General features: G+C 38.6%; 1 pseudogene; it reads right to left on the bottom strand.

Moving 5' to 3' along the window:
* Nucleotides 1-420: 420 nt before the first annotated feature.
* On the bottom strand, nt 421-1,704 carry LOC122800137 (annotated as a pseudogene).
* Nucleotides 1,705-13,331: the final 11,627 nt, after the last annotated feature.

Raw genomic sequence — 13,331 nt, 5'->3', positions numbered from 1 at the left:
CCTCATTTCTGTTGAGAATGTCACTTTGCTGAATGTAGGTTTAAGTTTCTGACATGCTTTGCCAGTTTCCATTTATATTAAACAATTCTGCTGCCCAGTTCAACAAACATGGGCAAGCCAATAATTCAACACTTTGCTGTCTTATTTTGTGCTGTGGCAAACACTTTGCATGCAGAATAATATTATAGTGTAAGCACATAGAATGAGATACCAGCTTTAGTGACAAAAATTGTGACCTATAAATCACGTCCTTCACATTGATAAAATAAATTTGCTCATGTTGTTTTTTTTTTCAGTATTGGAGTAACTTTTAACAGCTATAGTAATCACTCTCTATGCAATATTCTTCAAACCTTCATGCTTTTATGTGAAAGATGTATACATGCACAAAACAATAAATAATTTACCACAGTTCTGTGTTGTTAAATGTCTGATGAAACCATGTTCTTGTAACATTTTTAAAGTATAGGCATATAGGCATTTAAATATACTAGATCTATAACACATTTGCTTCAATAGGGCAGACTCTGCAAGAAGTCCTGACTGAGGAACTAAACATTATGTGTCCTCTTAAAAATATCTGAGATTTTTTAAATGAAACATTTCTTGTATCTGTCTACTGCTAGAAATGAATTAGATTACCTATTTGTTTATTTTAGTGTCATTGAAATCCAGGTATTATAAGAAGGAGTTGTGATTATCATTGAGTTTGCTTGCAAACTATAAATCAAAATACATGAGAAAAGAGAAAAAGTATTAGACCAAGAGAGAAGACTGATAGAGCTTTAAATAACATAATTTCCACATAACCCATGTCATAAATGCAAATGTGTAATTCTTTTAACTTTGTGAGCTTACGTCAGAGAGCACCAAGTGTCTAAACAACACAAATCCAGAGCACTGACAGGGTTCTTGCTATACTTCACCTTAGGATTATACTGCTGTGTATTTGCTGCTGTAGCTGTCATCCCCATCAGCACAGTAATAATTAGCATCATCTTCTGCCTGGGCTCCAGAAATGGTTAAATAGAAACTGTTGCTTGAAGTATCCTTGGATCCCGTGAACCGGTTGGGGACCCCGGCACCCCTCTCAATACTGTTCTAGTAATACAAAATATACTGTAGAGCATTCCCGGGTTTCTGCTGGTACCAGGTTATGTCATTAATGCTTCCCCTAGTCATAGTACAGCTGAGGGTAGCAGTTTCATCCAGCGACACAGTCACCAAGCGAGGCTGATACAGGACAGGGTCTGCACTGCAACCTGAAAATACAATAAAACATAAAATGTACCTTGCATTCATTTTTTTTTAATCTTCGCATGAAATACTTCTATGTTAATCTGGGATTGTTTTAATTTCTCTTATGTTTAATTGTATTCAATGTTATTGTTAATCTGTACTTGTGTTCTCCCTGGACTTCCACTAAAAATGGGCTTTGGCCAGTAGACTTTCTTGGTAAATTGAGGAAAATAACTGACTAAATAAATAAATAATCAGAAATCAGCTTACAATAAGTACAGTTTTTTTTAAACTGGGAGGCTTGAGAATCCAAACATAATATTTGTTTTATTTACAGTAAACTCTATTTACAGACAGGTACAACAAAACGTATTCTATCTAACATAAGAAAGTATCTTACCTGGCCAGCAAGCTGTGAAAAAAGTGATTATGGGTTCCCAATACATTGTGCAAATGTTGTGAACTGCCGGAGGTTTATGAAGTTTGCATTCTTTTCTCCTTTAATACTGCTCTTAAGAATTACTGAAACACTGATAACTTCTTGAAATGTAAATGTGGCTTTGTTTTATTGGTCTTGTCTGTACCACAGAACTTCCTGAATGATTTCAATGGGAAAGTTTACAAATGCAAAGCTAAGTACTTGGCTATAGATTTTGTTTTCTTCGCTGTGGTTGTTTTGACGTTATTGTGGTTAAACCTCTGCATACCTCCCTTCCCCTTTCAAAGTCAAAGTCCACAAAAAAGTAAAAAAGAAAACTGCATCATACATTGACATAACAGACGCATTTACAACATCTGTAGACAAGGAGCAAATTGATACTATCCATACATAATACCTGCCTTAAAAGATTGCTTTCATTTATTGAATCTGTTCACCATTTAGCACCACTGAGATAAAGCCCCTTTAAAAAGAATACTGAAAAAATTCACAAACTTAGTGCAGCAGTTAAACAATTTCAAAATAATACCCATTTTTACAATCTAAAAAAAATTGTCTGCACAATGTTAGCTCCCAGAAATTCTTTGCCAAGTACCAAAATTCCATATTTACCTTCAGAGGAGCAACCCTGTCCTAACATGTTTCATTATTAGCCTGTGCCCAGATTTAAATCAGCCATTACCAAGTAACATTATATCTCATAGATACCAAACATCTGTACAAAAATACTTATTATTACTATTATCATTACTAGTAGTATTAGTAGTATCATTTGATGATGCCATCTTCACTTTAATCCTTTAGTGCCATCTCCTGAGTTATTTCTGCAGCACAAAGTAATGCAACTGTGCTTGATGCTGAAATAACAATTGCTATTAGTTTAAAAATATTTTAATGAAAAAAGTAATTATGTAACCTGCTTCATATTTGGACAGGCTGTTATTGCTCACTAGTATGTTAATGCACATAGGTTCATAGGTAAGTACTAGGAAATCAGTCTGCAGATCATTTCCAGGCTAGCCAAAAAACCCTCTTCAAGAGTTCCCTCTAGCCTCAAGGAAGGCAAGACAGGACAAACCAGGAAAGAGTTTGAATCTGCCCATCCAGTTGTCTATGTTTACCTTGAAGGTGGCAAGGATGCTATCCTGCTTGACTTGTAGTGGAAGTTTGTTTCAAAGTCAAAGTGAACGTTATTGTCATTTAGACTGCTCAATAGTGTAACTGAACGAAATTGCCTTAATTCGAACTCAACGTGCATACAACATATACTGATACTAGAATTAATACAACAATAACACATATGCTAATGCTAATCCAACAAGGGTTCCTATTATATAATCAAAGACACAATCCTTTGAATGCATCTTGATTGAACTTGAAAGCTCGAAACAGCAAAATAGAGAAATGGCATATAAGCGATTGGCCGCCTCTGTTACTTTGTCATTTTCCTCACTGTAGTGCGATCTCAGAGTTGGTACATTTAAGTAGGTGGGGTGTGGAGGTCACAGCCCCCCACTTTATGTAATGTTTTTAAGTTTTTATTTATTTTATTTTTTTTGGAGAAACAGCGATTTTTTTTCCTTGGGAAAAAAATCACTGTTCCGAGTGTTCAGGATTGTAAGCTTTCGCTTACATGGGGTTGATAAATCAGCATTTGCTGATTTAATATATACCCTCCAACAATAACAACAATAAGATATTTGTGTAGTGCAGTAACAAGTACAGTGACATGCACCAAGATTATTTTACTTACATGTCTTCTTCAGTACCCAAAACATTGTACAGATAATATATTGCACAGATCAGAATCAGACAGATTTCAAATTGCATGATATGCTAACTTGGCATATAGCACAGAATGTTAACTTGACATAATTAATATTGCACATAAGGTATATGATTGTACTTTCATAGAGTTAATGCACATGTCTGTGAATTAGTTCAGCACTGTAACTCCAGACTTCGATGACCACCATAGTGTATGCTATTACTGGAGTTCAGAAGTCTGAAGGCTTGTGGAAAACAGCTTCTGTTAATTCTGGTAGTTTTGCAACACAAGCTACGGTATCTCCTGCCTGAAGACAAACATGAGAACAGACCATAGGCAGGATGAGAGCAGTCTTTTAAGGCACCGAGCAGAGTGCAAGTCCTGAATAGATGGGATCATGGACCTGATAATTCTGTCCTCCACTTTCACCACCCTCTAGAGAGATTTGTGACCTGAAACTGTGCTGTTTCTATACCACACTGAGATATTACAAGTCAGGATGCTTTTGATGGTACCCCTGTAGAAGGTTGTGATAACTGAAGGTGGTAGTTTTGTTCTCCTCAACCTTCTTAGAAAGTGTAGACACTGTTACACCTTCTTGACAATGTGATTAGTGTTTATTGACCAAGACAAGTCTTCCATGATATGCACCCCTAGGAACTTGGTGCTCTTCACCCTTTCCACCATTTCTCCTTTGACTGTTAGTGGAGAATGAGCCTCCCGTCTCTTCCTGAAGTCTACTATTATCTTCTTTGTTTTATTCACATTGAGAGGCAGGTTGTTGTTACACCAGCTAATTAGTTGGTTCACCTCCTTTCTGTAGGATTTTTTGTCATCATTGCTGATGAGACTCTCCTTTGTAGTATTATCCACAAACTTAATAATGTGCTTTGTCTTGTACCTAGTGATGCAGTCATGTGTTAGCATGGTGAACAGGGGACTCACGACACATCCTTGAGGTACTCCAGTGTTCAGTGTGATGCTCATCAAGATGTTATTCCCTATGCATACCTTTTCGTCTGTCAATAATAAAGTCCAGAATCTAGTTGCATAAAGGAGTGCTAACACCCAGATGAACCAGTTTTTCAGTGAGATGTTGGGGGATGACCGTGTTGAAGGTGGAGCTGAAGTCAATAAATAACACGCAGAAATATTTTTTTTCTGTAGGTGTGCCGAGGATAAGTGAAGTATCAGTGAGATGACATCTGCCTTACAGCAATTGGATTTATATGCAAATTGGAGTGGGTCCTTGTTGCAGCAAGATGATGTTAAGTAGTCTTTAACCAATCTCTCAAAGTACTTCATTACAGTGAGATATATTATGTGGAGATTTCAGAGGTGAGGGATACTTTGAGATATGGATCTTTCTCACTAAGATGCCTTATTTATCTGCTGAAAAAGGTTTAGTTACTTTTACTATATGATGTACCATTAGTTCTGCAACGGAATAGGAGATCATATAGGGCTGCATCTTTCATAGCATGAAAGGATAGACTTAGGTCTCCATGGAGGAGTCTGCAATAGACTGAGTACAGAGAATGGTTTGCCAGTCTAGCCTGATAACTAAGATTTTTGAGGCCACTGATCTGTTTAGTTATGAATCTCTGATGTCTCTTAAGTTATGTGACAAGTTTAGATAAATATATGAAAAAGGGTATATTATATTCAATAAAGGGTCTGAAAAGATAAGTAAAGAAGAATTAAGACTTCTTTGGATCTAGTAGAGATGGCTTTGTAAATTAGATGGACCAAATAAAAGTCTTTTCTAATGACTGTGGAGACACGATTGTCAAATGATATCAACAAGTGTACTCAGATTGCTTACAACACTAATGAACTGTTTAGACTGAATAAGTGTAAAAATGACCTTAACCTGAATATAGTGATAGGGACTGTCCTGCTATTACTCTACATGCAGTCCATTTGCTTACTGTGTTGCATAAAAAAATGACATGGCCTCTATGTCATGTGACTGTGTGACTTAAGTACTGACGCTTTCAGTTTTTTCTAAAACGTCTGGGATTAATGTTCTCTGCATTTTCTCCCAGTTATACCTAGGAAAGTGATCTGAGCAGACCTATACAATGCTTGCAGGATGGTGTACTATGCTGACAGGGGGATTATCGCTTCAAGTAATCTGTGAGCAGCATATATGAGATGCACTGCCCACAAACGGATGCTTATATACACACACACGCGCATGCATCTTTTTTTACTAAAAAGGCCAGCAATCAAAATCGCATTTTTCATGTCTGGAGTTTGTAATTACTTAGACCTGCTATCTGTGAGCAAGTTCAGAATTTTCAATATTGTTTGGCATGATTTTGATGAGTTTATTTAAAAAAAAGAATAATTGCAATGAAACACTATTTGTTTAAAATATTTCACAAATTTACCTTTCATCAAACTACTATTTCTAGAAATAAGTAACTGGATAAAAAATGTGAATCAGTTCCTTTTCCAATTAGTTAAACCAAAAAGAAAAAGAGAGCTAACTTGTAGACATTGGTCCAAATTCCAAAAGACTTGCTCTCAGACTAAGTCACTTACTCAGGTGTATACACCAGAGTAAGTGACTTACTCTGAGAGGAATTCTTTTGGAATCTGGCTCGTGGTGTAAGCCTGTTTATAGATAGGCCTTACACAGAAATAAGTCACTTATACTATGAATAAGTGTTTTGGAATTAAGGCAGATATACAACCAGAGTAAGTCTCTTACAGTGAGAAGAAGTCTTTTGGAATTGGGCCCATTATTTGTCCAGATAGTGGAACTGTTAGGGAAAGGGTGTTTAATACCCTAATGTGTAGGTTTGAAGCTAGGGTCAGGTTGAAGTTATCACACATCGGGAAGGGTGTCCCTGACCCTGCCCCTAACACTAACTCTAGACATTAAGTTAATGAATACCCTTTCCTCAGCAGTGATACTAAACAAGTCACAGAAACATCTATCTCTTTCCCTAGTTATTAATCTTGCCATAACATACACACACACACACACACACACACACACACACACACACACACACACACACACACACACACACTCACATACACACACTTATAGACAATTTGCAGGATAACCAATTCACCTAAAGAAATATGAGAAGAAAACAGAGCACTCAGCAAAATATCAAGGCTGCAGAGGGCAGATGTGAGTCTTCATATAGCAGGAGCCTCAGCTTGGAGCCAAATCAGCAAACCAAATGTCAACTGCTTCACCACTGTGCCACCTGAAAGAGGAAAAAAGCAAAATGCAACAATTCCAGGCCAGATGTAAACAACAACAACAACAAAAAAAGAAATGTACTTAATGTAATGGTGTGGACTTTAAGTTGCTCTTCTTCTGGCATAAAAAGTTATAAATACTGTCTGAACATAAATACAGAAAAAACAACTTCTTCAATCATTCTTCATTACACACTTTATGCATTTCTTGTTCAAGGTGAACCAAACAGTATCCCACCGCTAAGTCTGTGCAAAACAGGAAAAATAATATAGAACAGGATGTCAGCCTACTGCAAGATGTATCCACATGCTTATTTATGTACGGCACACATACCCACAGACATGTTAAAAGATTACGCAGTAGAAACAACAAGTTTTGCATTGATATAATACTGCCTGTTGGTTTCCTTTTAAAAAACAAAACTATGGGGTCATTCAGAAAGAAGCATAATGCCCCATCTCAGTGGTAAATAGCACAGAGAATTTACAATAATGTGACCCAAAGTCTGCTGGGTATGAGTTCTGATCTAGCACTTTCATATTGGCACTAGGGCAGCTTATTAAAACTGTGTATCTGCAATAATGACATTAATTGAGCTACTGGAACGACCGCACTGTCTAGTCAAATGACCCAAGGAAAAGAGTCAGGTAAGTGTCATTTTCACATATGCATCAAAGTGTCCATAGCTGCAAAATGGCCTTAAACAGCAGCCCATTCAACATGTTGAGGTATTTTATCATATCAATGGGAAGGAAATGGAGTGATTTTACAAGTAAAATTGAGGCATAACAAACACAGAAACAGAATGACAACAAGAAGGGAAGACAGATGTGTGGGGAAGATGGGTGCACTTTTGGGGTACAGATTCCCTTGCCACATTTTACTAAACTGTGTAGGGGAGGAGGTAGCTAGTGGATAGTGTGGCTAGGAGTGTGGGTGTAGGAAAAGAACTAGAGGCAGAAAAAAACAAATGTGTAATGGAGGCAGCCATTGATGGGTAGATAGTGACACATAAGATGGGCCAAAAATGGTGAGACACAGCCTGATAATGTGTAGATAATTGGTGAATGATGGTTGGATTGTATACAGGGGACATGGGTTTGACAGAGATGGAGAACACAATAATAGAGGATAGGTGTACTAAAGAGCACTTGTATGTTAAGAAAAATGAATGAAGTGGAGTTTTCACTCTAACATGGATTCGCGCACAGAAGTTAAACTAACTAAACTAGCTGTTCTTGTTTTCTTATTGTTCACTGTTACAGGAGCGTGTGTGTGTGTGTGTGTGTGTGTGTGTGTGTGTGTGTGTGTGTGTGTGTGTGTGTGTGTGTGTGTGTGTGTGTGTGTGTGTGTATGTGTGTGTGTGTGTGTGTGTGTGTGTGTGTGTGTGTGTGTGTGTGTGTGTGTGTGTGTGTGTGTGTGTGTGTCTGTGTGTAAAAAGCCCCAGTTAGGTATACCTGGTGGTTAGTGCTACTCACGCTTAAACAACAGCCTGAATTCTCCACCCGTACCACCACTTGTGATTCAGGGAGTTGAGACCATAGCTCTCAACTGTCCAGATTTTCACAGAATATTTGGCTCATACGTTTGGTTTGTTCCTCTTAAAATTTGTATTTTTCTTGCAAATCAGTGAGAACTGAATTTACTAAAGAATGATAGCCCTTTAAGTTTCAGTCTTCCTATCTTTTAGGAAATACATGGTAACACATAACACTTTATTTTAGCACCTTTCTAAGATTATACAAGCAATATTTAAAATGTGCCCCTGGTTTTGGGTCTTTGCTCCCCGCCAAATAAATTTTTTCTTTTTCCATATTTCTTGTGATGCCAAGTTGAGAGATTTCATTGAGTGTCAAGTGGATTTTACAAGGAGATGTGAGCTTCAGTGGAAGAGAAGTTTAGTGCTACTTATACTAAGCTGTTTGCATTGTTAGTAGCACAACAGGTAGCATGCTTGTGTTCCCTGCCAAAAGCTGTGGGTTCTAATCCCGCAGTATGCAGATGAATCGCTTGTACTGTGTTGTACTTTAAAGGGAGTGGATGCTGCAGTCCCATGAATGTCTTCCTTTGGAGGAGTTACCTAGTAACTATGTTTCTGTTATCAGTTTGCCATCCTTTCCCCATTGCAAAATTACTAGCTGATCATTTTTTTTAATGTAGCATAGGCAATTTATTCTTCAAGGGCAACAGGTACTTTATTTGAAGATGAAACAATGAAATATAAAGTCGTTTCTTAACAGTGACTTCTTCATTAGTTAGAGATCCCTTTAATGTGGAATTATTTAGATGACTAACTTCTGCAGATATTTTGCATATTTGCTGATATTGGTGGATTGTAATGACAAAAGTTTGAGTGGCCTTTTATGACTGACATTTTCTGAAATGGGTAGTTTTGTCATTATTAGTTCATACATTTTGTTTCATTCCTTACTAGAAGACTGTTCCAAACTACAAATTTAAAACACATTCTAACAAGTGGTGCTGTATTATACAAGGAATATAATTTAATGCAATCAGGTTAATACAATCAGGAAGGTGAATCAAAGAATGCATACATGTATTCTTGCTCACAGGATGCAGGAGATCAAAATAGGGGAAGAGACCAGTCACCAGTGGAGTCACCCAGGGTTCGGTGCTGAGACTTTTTTCTGTTTGGCATATACATCTCAAAAGTAAAAGGAAATACCAAAGGGCTTTGGCAGACTAATTTTGAGATGACTGCAAGCTATGAGCAGTTATTGAATCCCCAAATGACTTAGCCACCATGCAGGAAGGTTTGTCCCAAACAATAACTGGTGCCAGAATCATGAATTGAAACAAAACTCCAAGAAATACATTATCAAAGCCTTTGGGAAGTCATCTACTCCAGAGAAATGCCAAATTGACAATGCCCTCTGAGAACTGACCCAGTCGTTTGTCATTTGGGAACTTGTGTGTACAGTGACCTAACTTTTGACCAATATGTGCCCAGAGTCATAAGAAAGTCTTTCTATATTGCACAGTTTATAAACAAATTGATTGTGACTAGATCTAGAGATGTTATTGTCCTCCTTTACAAAGCCCTTGTTAGGTCAATCATTTTGTATAATGCCCACTTTGGCATGTGTCTGTTCAGACCCATGCAACAATTGGAATACCCACAGAGATACCTTACTAAAAGGATACAAGTCCTAAACAATCGGTCTTGCATGGACCACCTCAAAGATTTATCACTATATTCAGTATCCTACAGAGTGCTTAGAGATGACATGTCTGGCATACAAGGCATCCTCTGACCTCATACAGATGGACCTACTGAACATCAGCAAGTCAAATAGCATCAGAAATGCTCAGTTTATTTATCTAAACTGAATGTTGTGGAGAGATGGATATATGTCACAGAGGCTACTACTGTTCCAGAACAGACTATCCATTCAAGTAAAACAAAGCTCGTCCCTGTCCATATTCAGATGCAACTTGGATCTAAGGAAGGGTAATAGTAAATGTACTCCAAGATTACCCCTCATGCCACTAATGAATAGAGGCAGTTCCTAAATTCTTCATACTTTACATTGGTCCACTCAAATTATCTGTGGTATGACCACAGATATTCTCACTAGGGCTAATATACAATTAACAGCCATGGGATATGTAAGGCCAATCAGGAAATGTTAATTCAAGCACCAAAAGAGAAATTGGCTAAGCTTAAAATGTCCTCCAAGTGAACCAATGTTGTGGTAGTAAATAGTTTTAAAAAATTGCCCTTTTCAGATCACCAAGTGCCCCTCTTACCCTTCGCCCCCCTCCAGTCTTCAACAGCTTCCGGCACCTCTGCTGTTGTAACTGCATTATTTTCTGCACTTGTTTTTCAACTGTACTTTACCCTAGATAGCATGGTCTAGATTAATATCTGCTGAATCTAGGCTTCTCTTGTTACAACTGAGTGCTAAACCAGCCATCTTACATTAAGATGGGCTCCCCTACACCCTTGTGGCAGAACAGTGTAGATCCAGCCTTGTCTGAGTTGAGGATTGCTGAAGGAAGGTTCATTGGGTGGTTTCCTATTGGTAGATTAGCTTAAAAGTGTTTACTTTCACCTGTATTTAAGGCTATTGTTTGTGCATTGCTGCATAACAGGGGTTAACAGTGCCCTGTATAGATGCAAACACCTTGAAACACAATTTTTCCCTAAACGTCTGTCAGTGGAACCCTCCCAAACTTCCCTGCTGCACAGCAGGCAAATCAGTTGTGCACTGAGCAGTGTTGCCACAGTTTCTCAGTCATAATCTTCAAGAAAATAAAACCCTTTGTTAATCCTAGAGCATAAACTGGTCTAACTTGGCCACTCCTTAATAGTACTTACTGTATAAACCTCATATAATGGATGGTCAGTTTCCCACCATTTCTTTAGCCAGCCTGACTGACACGGGCATCCTGAGGCAATGCAGTAATTGCCTCATGTATACTGACAACCACTTACTCCTAAAACAAACAAATACACTATGTGAAAGATGTAATTACACTATGAAATTGGAATCAGTCATCTCACATAACAACAAACAGGGCATAAATCAGGCTCTCAGCACAACAGCACACACACTTTACCTCTCACACAAGATAGGGTCACGACACATAAATCCACATATATGGAGGTACTCACTAGACGCCTACCAAAAGATCAGAGCCCTCCCAAATGCAAACCACTTGCACACACTTATGTGCATAGAAACCATTGCACATAACAACACACACACAAGTTTCTCAACAAATAAGCCACTAGGGCAAAACACCTCAAAACCAACTGTCTTGGTCATAGGTGACTCAATAGTGAGACACACAGATGTCACCCTCACCAGGTGAACAAGGAGAAGGTCACTGTCATCTGCCTTTTATGTGCCAAGATCCATCAAATCATACATGCACTCAAATCACTCAACAAGTACCATTATGACTCTGTCATAGTCCATGTTGAGGTGAATAACTTGAGATGTACCTCTCTGGACTATATGAACAGAGACATGAACGAGCTCTCAGATTGTGTCCCATGCAGGTATGACCCTTGCCCTAAGCAGCATTCTACCTTCAATGTAGACTAAAAATGATAGACTAAAACAATTGGCTTAGCTTCTGCTGTAAATCCAGGGGGATGCAGTACCTGTCAGCCTAGAAGGTCATGGTCGATAGACCATGCTGCTTTGCCAAAGATGGTCTTCACCTCTCTCTTCTAGGCTTTTAAATACTGGCAAAGGCTCTTGCTCCTCCATAGTGCCTTTTTAGGCAATGTCAAGGCAACAAAATTCCCAACGTAACAAAATCCACTCAAGATAAACTCAAGGTTATGCTGCTTAATGCTAGAGGCCTAAACAAGAAACTGCACTCCCTGGAAGTACTCCTCAGTCTGGAAGATGCTGATGTCTGTGCAGTCACAGAGACATGGTTCAAGGCCGCAGAGAGCACTGCAAGCCTGCGGGGCTACAATACCTTCCACACATTCAGACCACAAAATGAGCATGAAAGAACCAAAGGTGGAGGTGTATCATCTTCATTAAAGCTAAGTACACCTCAAGACTGATTAAACAGTTTAACTCTCTCTCAAGCTTCTACAGGTCCAACTAACTATAGGCAAAACACCCTACCACATCATTGTTAGCTATAGCATACCACCTACCTTGACTTACTGGAGTCACTAACCATACAGCCAAACACTTTAGTCATGGGAGACTTCAACTACTCTTCCATCAAATGGGAGACATACACGAGTGCAAACATGATTGCCCAGAGGTTCCTGGACTTTGTCAATACAAATGCCCTAACAGTCTGCATCCAAACAATGGACTCAAATGTCTTAGCTTTATTACTCACCAACATGGGGGGGGGGGGTCATTCTACCCCTCCCTGTGTAGTGCCTTCCCTGGTAAGGTTGGACCATAAATCGGTCTCATTCAAAGTAACTATCAGACCTGACATCCTCACAAGAGTAATTAAACTAAAAAAATGTTCCAAAGCTAACTATAGCTTACTAAGAGATGGTATAAAAAGTTTCAAACCCCCTGCAAACACAGTCAGTAATGAATGCTATGCAGAAGTGTACACAAATGCTCTGTATAAGCACCTAAACAACTGCATAGACTCAGCTGTACCTGACCAAATCAAAAACAGGTCCTCCCGAAAAAGACAATCCACCCTGGTGGATCTGAGTTATAAATAGGCTATATAATGAGAAAGAAACTGATGCCTAAGAACAAGAGGAACTGACTGAGTAGAGGAAGAATTCCCTCACAGCTTGAACAATCAAATCAGATATCTTGTAAAGCCCTCTAAAGCTAATTATAAAATAGCATCCCTGGCTAAGGATAACTATAAGGCATTCTTTAGCTACATCAGAAATCTAAAAGAGAATGCCCAGCTATGTGCCAAACTATTAGTGGATGGTACTACTCATCCTGTACCTGAGGAAATTGCCAACCTGCTAGCTGACAGATTTGGCACAAACTTCACCCCTTTCCCCACCAGCCAAAGTATTCCTGACACTAGTCCTTTGATTAGTATCTCTAGAGAGCAGGTCATATCTGCACTCTCCAGTGCCAAAAACATGGCCTCAGTGGGACCAGTCAACATCCTAGACAGCTTACTTAGCAATCTAAAACAAGACCTAGTGGAACCACTTGGCACTCCATTTA

Source organism: Protopterus annectens, chromosome 4.part0 (genome assembly GCF_019279795.1).
Source record: "Protopterus annectens isolate FY-2018-M chromosome 4.part0, PAN1.0, whole genome shotgun sequence".
NCBI lineage: Eukaryota > Metazoa > Chordata > Ceratodontiformes > Protopteridae > Protopterus > Protopterus annectens.
This window is presented reverse-complemented; position numbering and strand designations above follow the sequence as displayed.